Source organism: Bufo gargarizans, chromosome 1, assembly GCF_014858855.1.
Source record: "Bufo gargarizans isolate SCDJY-AF-19 chromosome 1, ASM1485885v1, whole genome shotgun sequence".
Taxonomy (NCBI): domain Eukaryota; kingdom Metazoa; phylum Chordata; class Amphibia; order Anura; family Bufonidae; genus Bufo; species Bufo gargarizans.
The window spans coordinates 321,947,210-321,969,243 of NC_058080.1; the positions used below are offsets into that span (position 1 = coordinate 321,947,210).

At 48.0% G+C, this 22,034-nt stretch overlaps 1 protein-coding gene across 1 annotated transcript in view; it reads left to right on the forward strand.

Moving 5' to 3' along the window:
* Positions 1–14,083: 14,083 nt before the first annotated feature.
* The window catches only part of MKNK2 (MAPK interacting serine/threonine kinase 2), a 126,714-nt gene continuing 118,763 nt past the window's right edge, over positions 14,084–22,034 (forward strand). The window contains exon 1 of the mRNA XM_044305792.1: positions 14,084–14,192. The gene's annotated coding sequence lies outside the window, so the exon portion shown is untranslated. The remainder of the gene's footprint in view (positions 14,193–22,034) is intronic.

The window sequence follows — 22,034 nt, forward strand, 5'->3', positions numbered from 1 at the left end:
GCTTGAACGAGGTGGCCTTGATTGACCAGTTCCGCATCGGTTTGTCCGAGCAGCTCAAGGAAGAGCTCGCCCGCATTGGGGTGTCGGGCTCCTTGGGGGGCCTGATGGACTCAGTAACCCACCTGGATCGCCGCTTCCGGGAAAGACGACAGAAGCGACAACAGACCCCGCCTCTAACGGAGCGCCGGTCGGAACCCTTAAGGCTTCCTGTTCCTGTGGCGGCAGACGGTAACCAGGAGGAGCCGATGCAGATCGGGGCTGTTCGGGGTCCCCTGTCCACGGTGGAGAGAACCAGGAGAAGAACCTTGTGTCACGACCGCTATCTCAGCAGCAGTCGTGTCGTACCAGACGGAGGGGAAGGGGGACCCTTATCTATGGATGGGAGATAGAACGGCCACCCCTGACTAACCCTAAGCTGGCACCTGTCTGCCCTGATACCCTAGACAGGGTGTGAACCCGTGCGGCGAGCAGGATGCCTAAACCCTCAGTCACCCTAGCAAGACTAGACTGGGGAAAGGCAGATGGGAGCACTAGTCACCATCACTCATGTCTAGGAGAACAACAGGGGAAGACAGCAACAAACAAACAATCTATAACAGAGAATAGACTTATCCAGTCACGAGCAGAGAAGGTGATCCCAATAACGACAGTCCACGCCAGACAAGAGCTCCACAGCAATACCGTCAAACGATCTCCTTCAAAGGTCAGAATAACACTGGAAGTAAGGACTATATCTGGCAATGACTGCAAGTGAAACTGAAACTAATATAGTAGCTGGGAGTGGCAGACAGGACTCACCTGAGAAGGATGCCTACAAACTCCCAGTCAGGAAAAAAGGTTCACAAGGCAAAACCCTGATGACATACCCTGAACCACAGAGCAAACTCACAAGCTATCGCGAGTAGCAAGTCGCTGCGACCTTCTCCTCCCAGACCTGTCTGGATCAGTCACAGTCGTGACACCTTGCATCTGTGTTTATACTGGGCAAAACAGGGCCATTTCCTGAAGGACTGTCCCATCAAACCTTCCGAAGGTAGGCCGGAGACACCCACGGTATGCATTAACCTACCAATGTATAACAACTCGTCTCATCTCACCATCCCTGTTTCCCTGCAGCTGGGCAACAACAATATTGATCTCTCTGCCATCATTGATTCGGGCGCAAGCAGCTGTTTTATGGACAAGGATCTGGCTTCCCAACTAGGCATCCCGTTGCGCCCTAAGAAGAACCCATCCCAGCTGCATCTGGTGGATGGCAGCACCCTAAAGACGGGACCTATCGCCATGGAATCCCATCCCTTGTTCCTCCGCATCGTCCTTTACCATTCCGAGAAGATCGTGTGGGACATCGTGCCTTCCCCCTTGTTTCCAGTCATTCTAGGCATCCCCTGGCTTAGGAGACACAACCCCACGATTAACTGGACCTCTGGCTCCATCACCTTCACGCCCCCCTCCAGTTCTTCTGTTCACGCGTCTCCGGCTCTAAGCCCTCTTACGGTTCTGGGCACCGTTGAACACAGACTACCCGACAAATATCGGGACTATGCAGACGTTTTTGAAAAAAAAGGAGCAGACGCCTTGCCGCCACACAGGCCCTATGATTGCCCCATTGACCTGCTCCCTGGAGCCCCACTGCCGTACGGGCGCTTGTACAATCTGTCTGAAACCGAGACCAGGGCCCTGAAGGACTACATAGAGGAGAGCCTAGCGAAGGGGTTCATCCGTCCCTCGACCTCTCCAGTTGGGGCCGGCATCTTCTTTGTGGGTTAAAAAGATGGGGGTCTCCGGCCCTGTGTCGATTACCGGGCCCTGAACGACATCACCAAGAAGAACCGGTACCAACTCCCTCTCATTCCCGACTTGCTGGACAGAGTCAAGGATGCCCGTTTCTTCACCAAGATCGACATCCGGGGGGCCTACAATCTGATTCGTGTCAGGGAGGGGGATGAGTGGAAGACAGCATTCCGCTCACGGTTTGGGCACTATGAGTACCTTGTCATGCCCTTCGGGCTCTGTAACGCCCCTGCCACATTTCAGTGCTTCATCAATGACGTCTTCCGTGACCTGTTGGATACCCATGTTGTGGTATATCTGGACGATATCCTTGTCTTCTCCAGATCACTGCCACAACACGAACGGCATGTCAAATCGGTGCTCCAGCGTCTGCGGACCCACAGTCTATATGGCAAGCTTGAAAAAAGCACCTTCGAAGTCTCGTCCATTGAGTTCCTGGGCTACATCCTATCCCCAGGTCGAGTGTAGATGGACCCCAGGAAGATCCAGGCCGTCCAGAATTGGCCTGTCCCCCGCAATCGGCGGATGGTGCAGCAGTTCATTGGTTTTGCCAATTTTTACCGCCGATTCATTCGGAACTTTTCAGCGATCTGCGCTCCCATCACTGCTCTGACCAGGAGCAACATCCTGTTTGAATGGACCCCGAAGGTTCAACAGGCATTCCAGCACCTTAAGAGGCTGTTCACACAGGCACCTATACTGGTACAACCGGACGCCTCTTGCCCATTTTTTCTGGAGACCGACGCCTCCGAGGGGGCTATCGGGGCTGTTCTCTTCCAGGTCCAAGGGGAGAAGCAGCTTCTCCATCCCGTTGCCTTTTATTCCCGCAAACTCACCGGGGCCGAACGCAACTATGATGTGGGTGAGAGGGAGCTGCTCGCCATCAAGGACGCCCTGGAGGAATGGAAGGAATGGAATGCTGGAAGGAGCCGAAAACCCGGTGGTGGTGTACACCGACCATCGCAACCTCAAATATCTCCGCAGTGCCAAGCGACTGCGTCCTTGACAAGCCAGATGGGCTCTCTTTTTCTCCCGTTTTCGCCTCCAGATTACCTATCGACCGGGATCCAAGAACGGCAAGGCTGATGCCTTGTCCCGTATGTGCTCCTCCGAGGCCGATCCTGCACCTCCGGAACCGATCCTGCCAGCCGCATACTTTCTAGCCACCCAATACTCCTTGATCGAGAGGATCCGACGGGCCAGCACGCCAGCTCCAGAGGAGGCAGCCCATCTGCCAATGAAGCGGGGGCTTCGTTACCACCAACAGTGGATCTATGTCCCAGTCTCCCAGCGACTGCCTGTACTACAGCATCACCATGACCACCCCACAGCAGGCCACCGAGGTAGGCGCTACACCACGGAATGCATCCTACGTCAGTTTTGGTGGCCCTCTTTGGCAGCCGACGTACGCTCCTTCTTAGAGTCTTGTTCCGTGTGCGCACTCTACAAACGTCCCACCTCAAAACCCGTTGGGTTATTACAGCCTCTGCCAGTGCCAACCCTTCCATGGCGCAACATAGCCATGGATTTCATTGTGGACTTACCGCCTTCACAAGCCTGTACCACCATCATGTGGTGGTGGACAGATGTACCAAGATGTCCCACTTCATTCCGACCTCCGGTCTCCCGACGGCCCAACAAACCTCAGAGTTGTTCCTCCAACACGTGTTCCGGTTGCACGGGCTCCCTGATTCCATCGTCTCAGACCGGGGCTCGCAATTCACCTCCCGCTTTTGGACCCAGTTTTGCCGTAGCCTTCATATCACTCGCAGCCTGTCTTCTGCCTATCACCCCCAGTCCAATGGGCAGACCGAAAGGACCAACCAAACCCTCGAGCAGTTCCTTCGCTGTTACACATCCCATCTACAAGACGACTGGGTGAGCCATCTCCCCTTTGCAGAATTTTCCTTCAACAATCAGCTTCATTCCTCCACCGGGCTCTCACCATTCTATGCCAACTATGGCTATCATCCCGCAACTCTCCCGGATCTCCCCCTTGATGTCCCGGTGCCTGAAGTGGCTCAACGGCTCCGGCTCCTACGAGAACTGAGGCGGACCCTAACGCAACAACTCCAGGCTGCTCAGCAGCGGCACAAGATGCAGGCAGACCGTAGACGCACAGAATTCCCCAGGTACAAAGACGGGGACAAGGTGTGGCTTTCCACACAGCACCTCAAGCTGTCCTGTCCCTCCCGAAAACTGGGACCCCGTTACCTTGGTCCCTTTGAGATCGTGAGTATGGTCAACAACGTTGCAGCCAAGCTCCAGTTGCCTACTTCCCTGGGAATCCACCTGGTATTCCACGTGTCCTTGTTGAAACCACACCGTGCCAACCCGTTCCCGGACCGGGCACCTGCTCCACCACCTCCCATCCAGGTGAATAACAATGATGAGTATGAAGTCCAGGAGATCCTGGACTCCCGCCGCCGGCGTGGGGTCCTGGAGTATCTCATCCACTGGAGGGGGTACGGTCCCGAGGAGTGTTCCTGGGAGCCCTTGGGGAATGTCCATGCGGCCGCCAAGGTGCGGGCATTCCATCGGGCTCACCCCGAGAGGCCTTCCCAGGGTCGCGTCCGGAGGCCGCTGCTTGGTGGGGGGCTCTGTCAGGAAGCAGGGGGTGTTACCCCTACTCTGGGACCACGGGCACGGTGCAGGGCATGGGTTCCCCTTCAGCTCGGTAGAACACCTGGTGCCCGAGGTGCGGGTGCGCGGCGTGTGCGCAGTACACAGGCTGCTCGCACATTTCCGGGTGCATAGCGTTCCTGCATTATCCGGCTGTCAGGTGTGAGCCTTGCTGAGGGAGATTCCCAGTACACACCTTCCACCTTCCTCGCCTGCCATTGGTTTCTGGGGAGGGTGGTTCCTACCTTCCCTGGCTATAAAGACCTGGCCTGAGCTCTAGCTCATTGCTGAGTTATTCCACCTTATGGTGAACACCTAGCCTCCCTGCAGATCCTTCTATTGCCTGTTGTTTCTTTGTATCCTTCCCGGCTACTGACCCCAGGACTGTCTTCCGCCTTAAACCTTCGCTGCCTGCCTCGACCCGGATTGGACATTGACTACCCCTCTTGGATTATCCCTAAACTTGTACCGCGTTCTGGGCTGTCAGCTGCTTACTGCCAGTGGGTTCCTCATCCCACTACTGGCTCCCTGGGAGGTTCTGACAGTTGTTTGGGGCTGGGCAAATTAACATTTCAATTACTGGGTGGGTAAAATTTCTCTTGTACGGTTTCAGGGGAACCCTCCAGGACATTGATTTGTTAATTCAGTCCTATACAATTGTATGTGTTCCTAAGGTTTTAGGTTTTGCATCTGAGTTTTGGGTTTTAAGTTAAAATAAACTTTTTACTGAAGCTCAATGTATGTAATAAGTGTTTTTTCCTTTTTTATTTTTCAGTTATTTTTGTCTATTTTTGTTTGGGTATTTCTTTGATTAATTTACATTTACATTTTTCTTCTTTTACTAATTCATTTTTATTTTTTAGGTTTTTATTGAAGTTTTTTTAAGTTTTTCCTTATTTACCAACCGATTTTTATTTTTAGTCTATTTTTAATTTTTTCCTTTCTCATATATTGGTGGTTTTCTCATTTTCTTTCTTTTTCTCTCTCGCTCCCTCTCTTTTCTCTGTACATTTGGTTAGGAGTACTGGGGGTCTCATGATATTGTGTGGGAACTACTGTCTGAATTCAAGGGTTGCTGCTGAGCGAGAGGTTTTTGATCAGTCACTGTAAAAAGGGCTTTGTGTGCTGTTCAGCTTGACTATATAGAATCATATTTGCAAAGGAAAGTGAGTTGATGAGCATTTTCTTAAGGAGACAAGGTGATCTATATCACCTGGGCATACCAATAGCTGTGTGAGTAACCCCATTCCTCACAGGAGTACTGTGTGTTTGTTTCCTGTGAACCCCTCGTCCCAACAGAAGGTACTGTGTGTTCTCTGTGTACCCCTCGTCCCCACAGAACGTATTGTGTGTTTTCTGTGCACCCCTTTTTCCACTCCAGATCAATTGGAAGCCCTATCCTGTGGTCAGGTCACTATTCAGAGCCAAAACCGAGGCTGGTATATCTCATTAGGAGACTCAGAGGCCGCCGTGTGTCGGCGAGAGCCCTTTTCCTCACACTGATTAATCCTTTTCCTGAGGTCTAACTAGGGTGAACGGAGTCCGTGTGTTGGTGCCAGAATCCCTAGGGCAACTCAGAGAAGAACAAAGGGAATTAACAGCTGTCCGGTGTAGGTCGCGGGACATTTCCTTGCATAGGTTGCGGGAAAATTCCTTGCGTAGGTCGCGGGAAACTTTATGCTCGAGCATGGGTTTAGGGAAATTTAGGGATCAGAAGGGTATCACTTCTGACTATAGGACAGCCAAGCAGTACATGAAATCCATCTATGGAGGAGGAGTTGTTAAGCCCCTCAAAGATTGGCACCAAGGGACTGTAGGTTCAGAGTGGACCAACCCCAAAGAAGGGACCTTTGAGGTCTGGTTTGGGAACAAGTTTGTCTGTAAATTCCCCACTAGACTCCAAAGCCATGGTTCCCTCCAGAAAGCAGAACTGTGGCTGCACAAATCCATCGATCTCCAGCAACAGGATATTCAAAAGTCCCAGACAGTGCGAACTAACACTGTCATGTACTCCCGTCCCGCTAAGACTGTAGAGTCCAAGAGAAGCGCTTTTCTTTTTCTCTTTCTCTATCTCTCTCTCATATCCCTCCGTCATCTCTCCATCTAACCTTGAGATGATGTTCATTCTAGTCAACCATGTGACTGGGTCGTGCTAAAGAAACATCCAAGGATGGGACTAGAGCCAAGATATCTTGGGCCATTCCAGGTGCTGCTGATGACGCCAACCTCTCTGAAGTTCGAGGGACGAGACAACTGGATCCACACCGGTCACTGCAAGAAGCTGCTCAACTAAGTCAAAGAATGCAGAGTATCACTTTTGTTTATTTGTTACAAGGAGGCATTTGTTAATAGACGATATTAATATTAGCTCTGGCTCCTGTTCCTCGCTTGTTAATCCTGTATGGGTGTCCGGGCAGCTAGGCGACCGTAGATGTGAGATCCTCCAGTTGTGAGGAAGGTATACGGTTATGCCAGGCTAGCAGACACCATTGACAAGGGTCAGACCCATACTGACAGAAGCAGGGCAGGGGCGGAGCTATGACTAGTGAGAGTCAGAATCCTTTTTAAAACTTTGGGAGGTCTTGGGGCTCACTGGCTTTCCATTGGATCCGGGCGAAAGGAAATAAGACATGTACTTATGTTTTTTGTTTCCATTCCTTCTATACGCCGGAGTGGGATGTTCCTGATGTCTAATCGACTGATATACCAAAGCCCGAACAGACAAGACGCCTGAAGACCAAACCATGGACCAGATGCAGAGGATCCCAAACCAGCCGGCGACCAACGCGAAACGCCACCTCCTAAGTCACCTCCCGAAGAAAAGAAGCTACGTGTCAAGATTGACGTTCTGTTTTCCATCATCTGTTTTGTTTTATGGATTCAGGACTTTTCGTAGACAAGACTGTTTTTTTTCAAAGAAGAAGATCGAGATTCGTCAAGGGACACTGGGGAGCATATGACAAAGAGGAGGGACTGTTGTGGAAATTTTATTAGGATGTGTATATAATATATTGTGTATTGTCATCTTGTCTCTCAGTGTCAGGGTAAACCATTGGAGTGGATATCTTCCCGTGTATGTCCTGTAAAGGAACGTGCGTTTGTTGTCTCTAGTGAGCCTGAACAGCCGCTGGAGATAATGACGCTGTACTGTAAATAAACATGCAGGAGGATCATAGTAACTTTATCTGGCATTGATCACTGAGCAAGGCTGGATAAAGTTCGCTCCAGTGGTAATGTTAGATTATTGTATACATGTGTTTGTTAGCTGGCTATATTATTCTAAATGATGGTGTCTTGTCTTCCTATGTCATCACTTCCTGTATGTCATCACTTCCTGCATCCTTGTCTTGGGCCAGTCCCTTTTACACCTTTTGTTAGTAAATAAAAGAATGCAGACTGGGCAAGGCAGGGAGGAGTGCTCAGCAAGAATTCAATCAAGATGGTAGCACCTGGGTCTTTCTCTGACTGCGGCTGATGGAGGGGGGATTTATCTTTTTCCTTACACAAACTTTGATGCGAGCTGATTACAACTATTAATATTTCTACAACAGGGCTAATGGCATAAAGGCTATATATATTTATATATATATATACATACATACATACACATGCGCGCGGTGTGTGTTTGTGCTTTAGGGTGCACACCCTAATGCAATAGGCTGCACACACCTATGCTGGCAGCTGTCTCTAACAACAACTTGATATTTCAATTTCGGTCTACAGCACTATCATAACTCCTGTGCCCGCTGTCTTGTGGCCACATTTGACTCTGATCTTTCCTTTGTTCCCCATATTCAATCACTTACACACTCTTGTCGTCTTCACCTCAAGAATATCGCCAGAATCTGCCCTTTTCTTACGGTGGAAACAACAAAAACTCTTGTGGTTGCCTTGATTAATTCTCGTCTTGACTACTGCAACGCATTACTAATAGGTCTCCCTCTCACTAAACTCTCCCCCTTCAGTCTGTCCTAAATGCTGCAGCCAGGCTCATCTATCCATTCAACCACTACACTGAAGCTACTAGCCTGTGACATTCACTTCACTGGTTGCCCATCCACCACAGAATACAGTTCAAACTTCTCACCCTCACCCACAAAGCTCTCCACAGTGCTGCACCTCCATATATCTCCTCCCTCATCTCCATCTACCACCCTACTCGTGCTCTCAGTTCTGTTGGCGACCTAAGATTAAAGGGGTATTATCATCTTATTGATCAGTGTTAATTTAAATCCTTTCCCTCCACTGAAGACTTCTTGCTATACATTTTATTAAAAATATCCTACCATTCTTATGAAATTTTTTTCTTTCTCTTTGTTCTGTTTATTTGCGTTTCCCATGGATACGCCCACATCTCGCCTGCCGCATCCATGGGCCGCTCCTGCGCACTGCAATGTCTGTGATCCTGCGGCCGCCCTGTGGAAGAACTTGTGAACGCGCACGTCGCTTGCTCTTTCGGGCAGGCGCGCATGTGCAGAATCTATCCATCGTGTCCGAGATAGAGCCGCGCATGCGCGGCCGTCCGTACAGTTCGGGTGAGGCAGCTGAGTGTGCGGACGGACATCTGAAGACCGGGAGACTATTTCATAATAGGTAAGTCTAATTTCTACTCGCACCACTAAATCCACCAACGATTGGGGGCTGATGTTGGCACTTTGTGGTCTGATGTAGGCACTTGGGGGCAGATGGTGATGGCACTTGGGGCAGATGGTGGAGGCACTTTGGGGGCAGATGGTGGAGGCACTTTGGGGGCAGATGGTGGAGGCACTTTGGGGGCAGATGGTGGAGGCACTTTGGGGGCAGATGGTGGAGGCACTTTGGGGGCAGATGGTGGAGGCACTTGGGGGCAGATGGTGGAGGCACTTGGGGGCAGATGGAGGCACTTGGGGGCAGATGGAGGCACGTGGGGCAGATGGTGGCACGTGGGGGCAGATGGTGGAGGCACTTGGGGACAGATGATGGAGGCACTTGGGGGCAGATGGAGGCACGTGGTGGCAGATGGAGGCACGTGGGGGCAGATGGAGGCACGTGGGGGCAGATGGAGGCACTTGGGGACAGATGGAGGCACTTGGGGGCCAGTGGAGGCACTTGGGGGCAGATGGAGGCACGTGGGGGCAGATGGAGGCACGTGGGGGCAGATGGAGGCACTTGGGGGCAGATAGTGGAGGCACTTGGGGGCAGATAGTGGAGGCACTTGGGGGCAGATGGAGGCACTTGGGGCAGATGGAGGCACTTGGGGGCAGATGGTGGCACTTGGGGGCTGGTGGAGGCACTTGGGGGCAGATGGAGGCACTTGGAGGAAGATGGAGGCACTTTGGGGGCTGATAGAGTCACTTGGGGGCTGATGGATGTAGCAGAACTGAATATGCTGCTGTTCTGCCATAGTTCGAGTGGGGAAGGGAATAGACAGATGTAGCAGAGCTGTATATGTGGCGGGTCAGCATCAGTGCTGGGTGAAGAGAAAAACTGATGTAGCAGAGCTGTATAAGTGGATGGTCAACCTCAGTGATGGTGAAAGAGAGAGAGATGAACTAGAACTGTATGAGGCTGTTCAGCAACAGCGCTAGTGTGAAAATGACTATATAGACTCACCTAAAGAATTATTAGGAACACCTGTTCTATTTCTCATTAATGCGATTATCTAGTCAACCAATCACATGGCAGTTGCTTCAATGCATGTAGGGTTGTGGTCCTGGTCAAGACAATCTCCTGAACTCCAAACTGAATGTCAGAATGGGAAAGAAAGGTGATTTAGGCAATTATGAGTGTGGCATGGTTGTTGGTGCCAGACGGGCCGGTCTGAGTATTTCACAATCTGCTCAGTTTCTGGGATTTTCACGCACAACCATTTCTAGGGTTTACAAAGAATGGTGTGAAAAGGGAAAAACATCCAGTATGCGGCAGTCCTGTGGGAGAAAATGCCTTGTTGATGCGAGAGGTCAGAGGAGAATGGGCCGACTGATTCAAGCTGATAGAAGAGCAACGTTGACTAAAATAACTACTCGTTACAACTGAGGTATGCAGCAAAGCATTTGTGAAGCCACAACACGCACAACCTTGAGGCGGATGGGCTACAACAGCAGAAGACCCCACCGGGTACCAATCATCTCCACTACAAATAGGAAGAAGAGGCTACAATTTGCACAAGCTCACCAAAATTGGACTGTTGAAGACTGGAAAAATGGTTTCTTGAACATGACAATGAGTTCACTGTACTAAAATGGCCCCCACAGTCACCAGATCTCAACCCAATAGAGCATCTTTGGGATGTGGTGGAACGGGAGCTTCGTGCCCTGGATGTGCATCCTTCAAATCTCCATCTGCAAGATGCTATCCTATCAATATGGGCCAACATTTCAAAAGAATGCCATCAGCACCTTGTTGAATCAATGCCATGTAGAATTAAGGCAGTTCTGAAGGCAAAAGGGGTCCAACACCGTATTAGTATGGAGTTCCTAATAATTCTTTAGTGAGTGTATATATATATATATATATATATATATATATATATGTAGCAGAGCTGTATAAGCGGATGGTCAGCCTCAGTGATGGTGGAATAAAGAAATGTAGCAGAGCTATATGCGGACCGTCAACCTGAAGGATGGTGGGAGAGTATATTAAAGCCGTAGCTGAGCTGTATAGGAAGCCCTTGAGCCAAACTTATGATAGGGGACTGGAGAAGAAACATGTTCCTGAGCTGTATATGCATCTATACATACAGTGGCGGAAATAATTATTTGACCCCTCACTGATTTTGTAAGTTTGTCCAATGACAAAGAAATGAAAAGTCTCAGAACAGTATCATTTCAATGGTAGGTTTATTGTAACAGTGGCAGATAGCACATCAAAAGGAAAATCGAAAAAATAACTTTAAATAAAAGATAGCAACTGATTTGCATTTCATTGAGTGAAATAAGTATTTGAACCCCTACCAACCATTAAGAGTTCTGGCTCCCACAGAGTGGTTAGACACTTCTACTCAATTAGTCACCCTCATTAAGGACACCTGTCTTAACTAGTCACCTGTATAAAAGACACCTGTCCACAGAATCAATCAATCAAGCAGACTCCAAACTCTCCAACATGGGAAAGACCAAAGAGCTGTCCAAGGATGTCAGAGACAAAATTGTAGACCTGCACAAGGCTGGAATGGGCTACAAAACCATTAGCAAGAAGCTGGGAGAGAAGGTGACAACTGTTGGTGCGATTATTCGAAAATGGAAGGAGCACAAAATGACCATCAATCGACCTCGCTCTGGGGCTCCACGCAAGATCTCACCTCGTGGGGTGTCAATGGTTCTGAGAAAGGTGAAAAAGCATCCTAGAACTACACGGGAGGAGTTAGTTAATGACCTCAAATTAGCAGGGACCACAGTCACCAAGAAAACCATTGGAAACACATTACACCGCAATGGATTAAAATCCTGCAGGGCTCGCAAGGTCCCCCTGCTCAGGAAGGCACATGTGCAGGCCCGTCTGAAGTTTGCCAATGAACACCTGAATGATTCAGAGAGTGACTGGGAGAAGGTGCTGTGGTCTGATGAGACCAAAATAGAGCTCTTTGGCATTAACTCAACTTGCTGTGTTTGGAGGAAGAAAAATGCTGCCTATGACCCCCAAAACACCGTCCCCACCGTCAAGCATGGGGGTGGAAACATTTTGCTTTGGGGGTGTTTTTCTGCTAAGGGCACAGGACAACTTATTCGCATAAACGGGAAAATGGACGGAGCCATGTATCGTGAAATCCTGAGCGACAACCTCCTTCCCTCTGCCAGGAAACTGAAAATGGGTCGTGGATGGGTGTTCCAGCACGACAATGACCCAAAACATACAGCAAAGGCAACAAAGGAGTGGCTCAAGAAGAAGCACATTAAGGTCATGGAGTGGCCTAGTCAGTCTCCGGACCTTAATCCAATCGAAAACCTATGGAGGGAGCTCAAGCTCAGAGTTGCACAGAGACAGCCTCGAAACCTTAGGGATTTAGAGATGATCTGCAAAGAGGAGTGGACCAACATTCCTCCTAAAATGTGCGCAAACTTGGTCATCAATTACAAGAAACGTTTGACCTCTGTGCTTGCAAACAAGGGTTTTTCCACCAAGTATTAAGTCTTTTTTTGTTAGAGGGTTCAAATACTTATTTCACTCAATGAAATGCAAATCAGTTGCTATCTTTTATTTAAAGTTATTTTTTCGATTTTCCTTTTGATGTGCTATCTGCCACTGTTACAATAAACCTACCATTGAAATGATACTGTTCTGAGACTTTTCATTTCTTTGTCATTGGACAAACTTACAAAATCAGTGAGGGGTCAAATAATTATTTCCTCCACTGTATACATAGTGTAAGGTTTATACATAATTGTAGTACAGCTGTAATAGAAAGAAATCTGCATCAGTGCTGGGGGGTGGGGGTGGGGGATGGTCATGGTTTATGGGAATCAAATGCACAGATATAAGTCTACTGGCTGACAATCTTTAGAGCGAATGTATAATATGGAAATATAGTGTTTGCTGCACAGAATGGGTTTGTAAAAGATCAGACTGAGATTGTGTGTAAAACTGTGCAGGACAGCCACATGTTACTGTACGCTGAGCTCACTTATCACAGCTCTCTGAGGATTCCACAGCAGGAGGGGCCTCACAGACACTGCAGGCTGCCAGACTGATGACTCATTCTCTTCACATGAACCAGCACACAAGGACTGAGTTCTCAGTGTGATGTCATAAGGAGGCGTGGCCGGCCTTCACTCTAGCTGCCTAAGCCTGCCCAGCCTTAGCTGCAGGAAACCAGGAAGTGAACAGCAGAGTGACTGCAGGGAAGGATGAATAAGCAAGATGAGAATACCCCTTTAATAGCCTCCATAATTCGTACCTCTTACTACGGTCTTCGAGACTTTTCTCGAGCTGCACCTACTCTCTGGAATACTCTGCCCCGGAATACTAGGTCAATTCTCAACTTCTGCACTTTCAAATGTAAAATGACTTTTCCCTGACTAAACCTTTCCCCCACCAACTCCTGTGGCCCAAACTCGATCCTAGTAGTCCCAAACCCGAAGCAGATTGGCCGGCACCACTCCTGTCAGTTCAATAATGGCTCAAATCCTACTTATCACAATCAACTACCTTATGTGTCACCCCCAATTCCTCATAGATAGTAAGCTCTTGCGACCCAGAACCTGACACAAAGTGTTTCAGATGTATATTAGCCACTTTTGGTTTCTACATGAACTCTATGAATTTGTAAAGAGCTGCAGAATATGGTGACACTATATAAATAAATATTATTAACCCTTTAAAAACATCAGTTACGTGGTCATATAAATGAAATATGTCCATTTTCCCACTTTGATGCCAGTTCTTGTGAAAATAACCTGTTTGTGCCAGGCTGAACTAAGCCTCACAATCACCTCTGTGTGAACTACACTACACCATCCTGACATGATTGTGCACCGCCCATTCACAGAGCTCAGTGTGAGGCAATGTTTTCATGGAAAGTAGGCACACATAGGTCGGTTAGAACTGGTCTGGGTGAAGTCGACAGACAGCCAAGTGATCAGCTGCACGTAGAGAAGAGGACGTCAGTACGCCCATCATGTGACTACCGGCCAACCTATAGCCCTGCGCGTCATCCTTCGTCACGTAAACTTCGGCCACACCCCCTACTGGAGTTTATATAAGTGAGGCGTATGCACTCTTGCGTCAGCTCTCTCTCATGTCAACAGCAGTGGAGAGCTCCGTGTTTACGGGCAGTGCGCCTTCTCTGCAGAGCCCTGCAGGTGGGTAAGAGTGTCCCATATTTAGGGCCTCCGGCCTTCTGGATAGGCTGAGAGCCGTGTTTCGTGCACCGCTTTGTTTTCCTGTAACTTGACCGTTTAGAAGTAAATAGTGCGTTTTCTGCAGTGGAGGTGCGCATGCGCCGTAAACTTGCAGCGTCGGGTTGTGGGGACTGACTGCCGCTTGTCCCTGCCTGTACTTCTTCCTCTGCTAGCAGAAGGTGTTATGAAATGGTCGTGCTGCAGGCCTTCCAGCGCTTATCACGTGTACTGTGAATGTGAACTTAGTTATTTGGCAATGTTTTTAGGTTGGTGTAAAGGTGGCTGCGTTCATCTCTCCGTGTTGTCGGGGTCCACGTGAGGCACGGTGGCTCACAACATGGCCTCTGTCCCTGGCCTAAATTTGCACACCTTCCAGAGAGGGACACGCATGGTTCATTGTGTGAAAGTTCTGTTTTTTCTTTGTATTTCTACATTTTAGTAGTTTTCTTATCACGTTGTGACAAAGTATCTGAATCCATTAACTGATGCAGGGACTAATATATAGACACTCGCTGTTGTACATGGAGCAATGCTGTTCTATACCGAAGATCAAAAAGAGGGACTTGAGTCAAAAAATAGGGACCCTCGGGGAGGTTTGTATTTATGGACCTACCTGAACATCTGACTGTACAGCTGCTAATGGAAAATCCAAAGGAAGTTACTGCAAGTTGTAATCCCGACACGTCCATCTATCGCCAGTCTGTTTTGCGGTTTACACCCCAGGCTGCATTCACACGTCCGCAACGTGTTTTGCGGATACACGGAGCCACGGATCCGCAAAACACTGAAAGCGGCAATGGGCATTCCGCATTTTGCGGACCGCACATTGTCGGCACTAATAGAATATGCCTGTTCTTGTCCGCAAGAATAGGACATGTTCTATATTTTTGCGGAAACTGAAGCACGGATGTGGAAGTGTGGATCCGCAAATGTGGATGCGGACAGCACATTCCGGCCCTATTGAAAATGAATGGGTCTGCACCCGTTCCGCAAAATTGCGGAACGGCTGCGGATCCATTTTGCGGACGTGTGAATAGACCCTAAGGGTACTTTTAGAATAGCGGTTTTTCTTTTCTGGTTTTGAGTTCCGTCCTAGGGGCTCTATGCCAGAAAAAAACTGATCAGATTTATCCTAATGCATTCTGAATGGAGAGCAATCCGATCTGTTTGCAAACTTTGCATCAGGTTTTTCATCAGTTCAGTCCCTCTTACATTTTTTGGCCAGAGAAAGTACCGCAGCATGCTTCAGTTTTCTCTGGCCAAAAATCCTCAAGCTACCGGAATGCTAGATCCGGCATTAATTTCCATTATTTCAATTCCGGCAACTGTTGAGGATTTTTGGCAAGCGATAAAACTGCAGCATGCTGCGGTACACTCTCCGGCCCAAAAAACGTAAGAGGGACTGAACTGATGAAAAACCTGATGCAAGCAGAACAGATTGCTCTCCATTCAGATTGCATTAGTATTAATGCCGGATCTGGCCCCAATTTTCCCGGCAAAAACGGATCCGTTCTTTCCGTTGGCGCATGCGCAGACTATTAAATTTGTGAAAAATAAATACCGGATCCGTATTTTGCGGGTAACAACCGGAAAGACTGATCCGGTATTGCAATGCATCTGTGAGACTGATCCGCCTCACAAATTCACCTGTTTGCGTCCAGATTGCCTGCGACGGAACTGCCTGCCAAAATCCTCTGAAAGTAGGAAAGTACCTTAATTGTAGTTTTACCAAATGTTGGAAGATGTCTCATCAGTTGGATGCATTTTTAACCCCTTAAAGACCAAGTAAAAGACTTTTGTTTTTCTGTCTTAAGCTGTAATTTCTGCATCAATGTTTTTTTTTTTTTCGGTGGGAAGGGTTGTGCTTTTTAATAGAATTACTGGTTTATGTAATTTATTGAGAAACATTTATGCTCCATTCACACGTCCGTGGTGTTACGGATCCGCAACACACCCGCCCGGCACCCTTATAGAAATTCCTATTCTTGTCCACATGCTGCAGACAAGAATAGGACGTTCTATCTCACACTGTGCTGTCCGCATCCATTCTGTCCCCATAGAAAATGAATGGGTGCAGACCCATTTGCGGGTGTGAATGGAGCCTTATGATTAGCTTTTATTTTTTGTTGTGCAATAAAAATGTTAATTGTATTTGAGTCAGTAAGGCTAGTTTCACACTTGCGGCAGGACGGATCTGACAGGCTGTTCACCATGTCGGATCCGTCCTGCGGCTATTTCGCCGTGCCGCCGGACCGCCGCTCTGTCCCCATTGACTATAATGGGGACGGGGGCGGAGCTCCGGCGCAGCACGGCGGTGCACGGAGAAAGCCGCCGGACTAAAAAGCCTGACATGCAGTAATTTTAGTCCGGCGCCCTTTCGCCGTGCTGCGCCGGAGCTCCGCCCCCGTCCCCATTATAGTCAATGGGGACGGAGCGGCGGCACGGCGAAATAGCCGCAGGACGGATCCGACATGGTGAACAGCCTGTCGGATCCGTCCTGCCGCAAGTGTGAAAGTACCCTAAGAGTATGGCAGTATCAAATGTCAGCAGTTTGTGGTACATTTTACTACTTTCGAAATTTCAAACAATGTATTTTTTAGGCTACTTTCACACTCTCGTCATGGACGGATCCGTTACTGATAATAAAACGTCTTCATCTGTTCAGAATGGATCAGCTTGTATTATCTTAAATATAGCCAAAACTGATCAGTTTTCTATTGTGCCAGATTGTGTCATAGAAAACAGATCCGTCGCCATTGACTTGCATTGTGTGCCAGGACGGATCCGTTTGGCTCAGTATCAGACTGACACCAAAATGCTGCAAGCGTTTGGTGTCTGTCTCCAAAGCGGAATGGAGACCGAACTGATGCATTCTGAGTGGATCCTTTTCCATTCAGGATGCATTAGGGGCAAAACTGATCTGTTTTGTACCGGTTGTGAGATCCCTGAACGGATCTCCCAAATTCCCAAATGGAAAGCCAAAACACCAGTGTGAAAGTTGAATTAAACAAATTATTGTTGTAATATGTTGCCCGGACTTTTTTTTTTTTTCTTTCTTCCAACAGAGGTGTGAGGTTTTAGTTTTTTTGCAGGGCAAGCTGTGGTTTTTGTGTACATGCATTTTATTTTTTTTGTGTGGAAACAGCGTTCATACCATCACTGAATTCTGTTCAACCAGCTGATTGGAGAGGGTGCTGGGTCTTGGACCCCCACCGATCTGGTATTGACCTATCCTGAGGATAGGTAATCAATTGTAGATAGTGGACAACCCCTTTTAAAGGGGTTGTCCGAGTTCAGAGCTGAACCCGGACATACCTCTGTTTTCATCCCAGCAGCCTCCCTGACCTGAGCAACAGAGCAGTTCATGCTCTCCTTTGCCCTGCACTAAATCGCACAGGGCAAAGGCATTTTTTTCAGATCCGGTGACTTCACTGGCACTGATGGGCAGGCTTTTGCGCTGCCCTAGCCAGTAAACAGTCTAGGGCAGCACTAAAGCCTGTTCCTTAGAGCCGGTGACGTTACCGATCACACTGCCGGGTGGATGCCTCCGCCCGGCAGTGTGATTGTAAACAAAAGAGCCCTTGCCCTGTGCAATCTTGCTCAGGGCAAGGAAGCGCATTGGAGCATGAGATGCTCCGATGCTGAAATCAGGGGGGCTGCCTGGGTGAGATTGTGTGTGTCTGGGTTCAGCTCTGGACCTGGACAACCCATTTAAGGCTGAGTTCACACGAGCGTGTCCGGATAAGGTCCGGATGCGTTGCGGCAAACCCGTGTGAGTGGGTACCCAATTGCAGTTAGTTATGACTGTGATTGCGTTCTGTTCAGTTTTTATCGCGCGGGTGCAATGCGTTTTACACTCGCGTGATAAAAAAGAAAACTGACTGTGGTACCCAGACCCGAACTTCTTCAGAGAAGTTCACGTTTGCGTTCGGTGTTGTATAGATGTTGTTTTCCCTTATAACATGGTTATAAGGGAAAATGGCATTCTTTAATACAGAATGCTAAGTAGGTGGTCAATTGAGGGTTAAAAAAAATAAAAAAAATGAACTCGCCTTCTCCTCTTGATCGCGTAGCTGCCGGTCTCTTCTTACTACTTTAATCATGAGCTGCCAGCTAAAGGACCTGTGGTGACGTCATATCACATGGTCCAATCACATGATCATCACCACGGTGATCAGCTCATGATTAAAGTAAGAGACTGGCAGCTACGCGATCAAGAGTTAATAATTTTTTTAACCCTCAATTGACCATTTACTGAACATTCTGAATGAAAGAATGCTATTATTCTCCCTTATAACCATGTTGTAAGGGAAAATAATACAGTGAATAGACTGTCATCCTAGCAACCATGTGTGAAAATCGCACCGCATCCGCACTTGATTGCGGATGCTTGCGATTTTCACTCAGCCCCATTCACTTCTATGGGGCCTGCGTTGCGTGATAAAAGCACAATATAGAGCATGCTGCAATTTTCACGCAACGCTTAAGTGATGCATGAAAATCACAGCTCATGTACACAGCCCCATAGAAATGAATGGGTCCAGATTCAGTGCGGGTGCAATGCGTTCACCTCCCGCATTGCACCCGCGTGGAAATTTCGCCCTTGTAAACTCAGCCTAAGTCTACTTTCACACCTGCCTTTCGGTGCGGATACGTCTGGTATCTGCACAGACGATCCGCACCTATAATGCAAACGCTTGTATCAGTTCAGAACGGATCCGTTTGCATTACCATGAACAATTTTTTTTATTTTTTTTGTTCATGATAATGGAAACTGATTCGTTTTGACTTGCACTGAAAGTCAATGGGAGGCGGATCTGTTTTCAATTGCACCATATTGTGTCAGTAAAAACGGATCCATCCCCATTGACTTACATTGTAAGTCAGGACGGATCCGTTTGGCTCCGCATGGTCAGGCGGACATCAAAACGCTGCAAGAGAGCGAAATGGAGGCTGAACGGAGCCAGACTGAGGCATTCTGAATGGATTCTTATCCATTTAGAATAGGGATCGACCGATATTGATTTTTTTAGGACCGATAATTTGTGAACTTTCAGGCCGATAGCCGATAATTTATACCGATATTCTGGGAATTTTTATTGAAAAAAATAAATAAAAATTCCCACATCTGCTGAAAATTTATGTTTATTGTTAATGTGTAGTTTTTTTTGTAAATCTTTCTTTTTCATTTATACTTAATATTTTGGTGTTATTATTTTTGTAACTTTTTTTTTTTATCTAACTTTTAGCCCCCTTAGGGACTAGAACCCTTGTCCTATTCACCCTGATAGAGATCTATCGGGGTGAATAGGACATCACACTGTCCCTGCTGCTCTGTGCTTTGTGCACACAGCAGCATGGAGCTTACCATGGCAGCCAGGGCTTCAATAGCGTCCTGGCTGCCATGGTAACCGATCGGAGCCCCAGGCTTACACTGCTGGGGCGCACTGCGCCGCCAATGCTTAATAACTGGGGGGGCGCACTGCGCCACCAATGTCTAATACTGGGGTTGGGGGTGCACTGCGCCACCAATGAAGATTAAAGGGGTTGTCAGTTATATTTATTGATGACCCGGCACCCCCTCCGATCAGCTGTTTGAAGAGGAGACTCGCACAGTGTCAGCACTGCCTCCTCTTCACTGTTTACCTTCTAGCCGTTGCATCTGCAGTGGTGAGCAGGTGTAATTACACCCAAGCCTTCCTATTGAAATGAATAGGAAGGCTTGGGTGTAATTACACCTGCTCACCACTGCAGATGCAACGGCTAGAAGGTAAACAGTGAAGAGGAGGCAGCGCTGACTCCGTGCGAGTCTCCTCTTCAAACAGCTGATCGGAGGGGGTGCCGGGTGTCGGACCCCCGCTGATCTGATATTGATGACCTATTCTGGGGATAGGTCATCAAGAAATATAACTTGGACAACCCCTCCCTCATTTTTTCATATACAGGAGGCGGGAGCTGGCTGCAGGATAACATAGCCGACTCCCGACCTCTATGAGCAGTAGCTGCGGTAGTTAACACCTGAGGAGTTAACTACCGCAGATCGCAGCTACAGCTCATAGAGGCCGGGAGCCGGCTATGTGATCCTGCAGCTCCCGCCTCCTGTATATGAATTAATGTGAGATTAAGCTTCATTGGTGGCGCAGTGGCCATAGCTCCTCCCCTCCTCTTGTCCCCTGTCCTCCCATTGGCTGGAGCGGCAGCAGCAGCACAGGGGGAGGAGACACTGCTCCTTCTCCCCTGTGCTGCTGCTGAGGGAACACGGAGAGCGCTGTCAGCAGCGCGATCTGTGTTCCCAGGACGTTTACGGAATATCGGCAAAATAAATGCCAATACCGATAACGTTCAAAATCCTGAATGTCGGCCGATAATATCGGTAAATCCGATAATCGGTCGATCTCTAATTTAGAATGCATTGGGGCTTAACTGATCCGTTTTTGGGCCGCTTGTAAGAGCCCTGAAACTGATCTCACAAGCGGACCCAGAAACGTCAGTGTTTAATCCTTTATTAGCTGCATACATGTGCAACTAGTAATAGAAACTGGCCAATCCCTTTAAAGATTCCTGCATTGCATGGCGAGATAAATTTACACCTCCCAAATGGTCATCCACGGACTGTTAAGCGTATATTAGAGTGAATATCGTACTGTGAATGCGAATGAAATTGGCCCTCGTGAGATTAAGTGAGTGATTAAATAACGTATGAGGAATCTCATTTCTCGCCTATCATGATCCTGCTAAAGTGTCGCATCTCGGCCACAGATCCATTCATATAATATGTAGTCTACTCTTAAGAATCACATAGAGGTGTAGTACTTTCTAGCAAAGGATTACCGTAATCGAAGAAAGTACAAACCTACATCGCTCTATGTAATAAGCAAATTTTTGGTTGCGAACGAGTTGCAAATTCAATCTCTCTAATCGTTATGAAGACGTCTCTTGGTCTAATGCAAGCCTTACTACTATTGTTCATTGTCAGTAGCATGTGCTGCCTTCTAATGATTGTATTTGCTGAAAAAACTTTCACATCTCCTGTCATGAGTGTTTTGCACAGACCAGTTATTGGGAACGGGTGTACGAGAATTGGCTCAATCATTTGCCCATGTAAGTTGTCCCAGTATCCCACTAATGGGCATCGCCGCTAAGGCTACTTTCACACTCTCGTTTGGTGCGGATCTGTCATGGATCTGCACAGATGGATCCGCACCGATAATACAACCTTCTGCATCTGTTCAGAACAGATCAGTTTGTATTATCTTTAACATTTGGACCGCTTGTGAGATCCCTGAAACGGAAACCAAAACTCCAATGTGAAAGTAGCCTAAAGATTGGGCTACTTTCACACTGGCGTTTTGTATTCAGTTTGTGAGATCCCGTTTCAGGGATCTCACAAACAGTTCAAAACGGATCAGTTTAGCCCCAATGCATTCTGAATGGATAAGGATCCATTCACAATGTATCAGTTTGGCTCTGCTCTGGATGCAGACTGGTGTCCGCCTGGCCATGCGGAGCCAAACTGATCTGTCCTGACTTACAATGTAAGTCAATGGGGACGAATCCGTTTTCACTGACACAATATGGTGCAGTTGAAAACTGATGCTTCCCCTATTGATTTTCAATATAAGTCAGGACGGATCTGTTTTGACTTACTTTAAAAAAAAAATAAAATAATAATAATATGCAAGCGGATCTGTTCTGAACGGATACAAGCGTTTGCATTCTAAGTGCGGATACGTCTGTGGAGATACCAGACGGATCCGCACCCAACAGTCTCATGGAACTATCTCATGAAGACTGAATTACCGG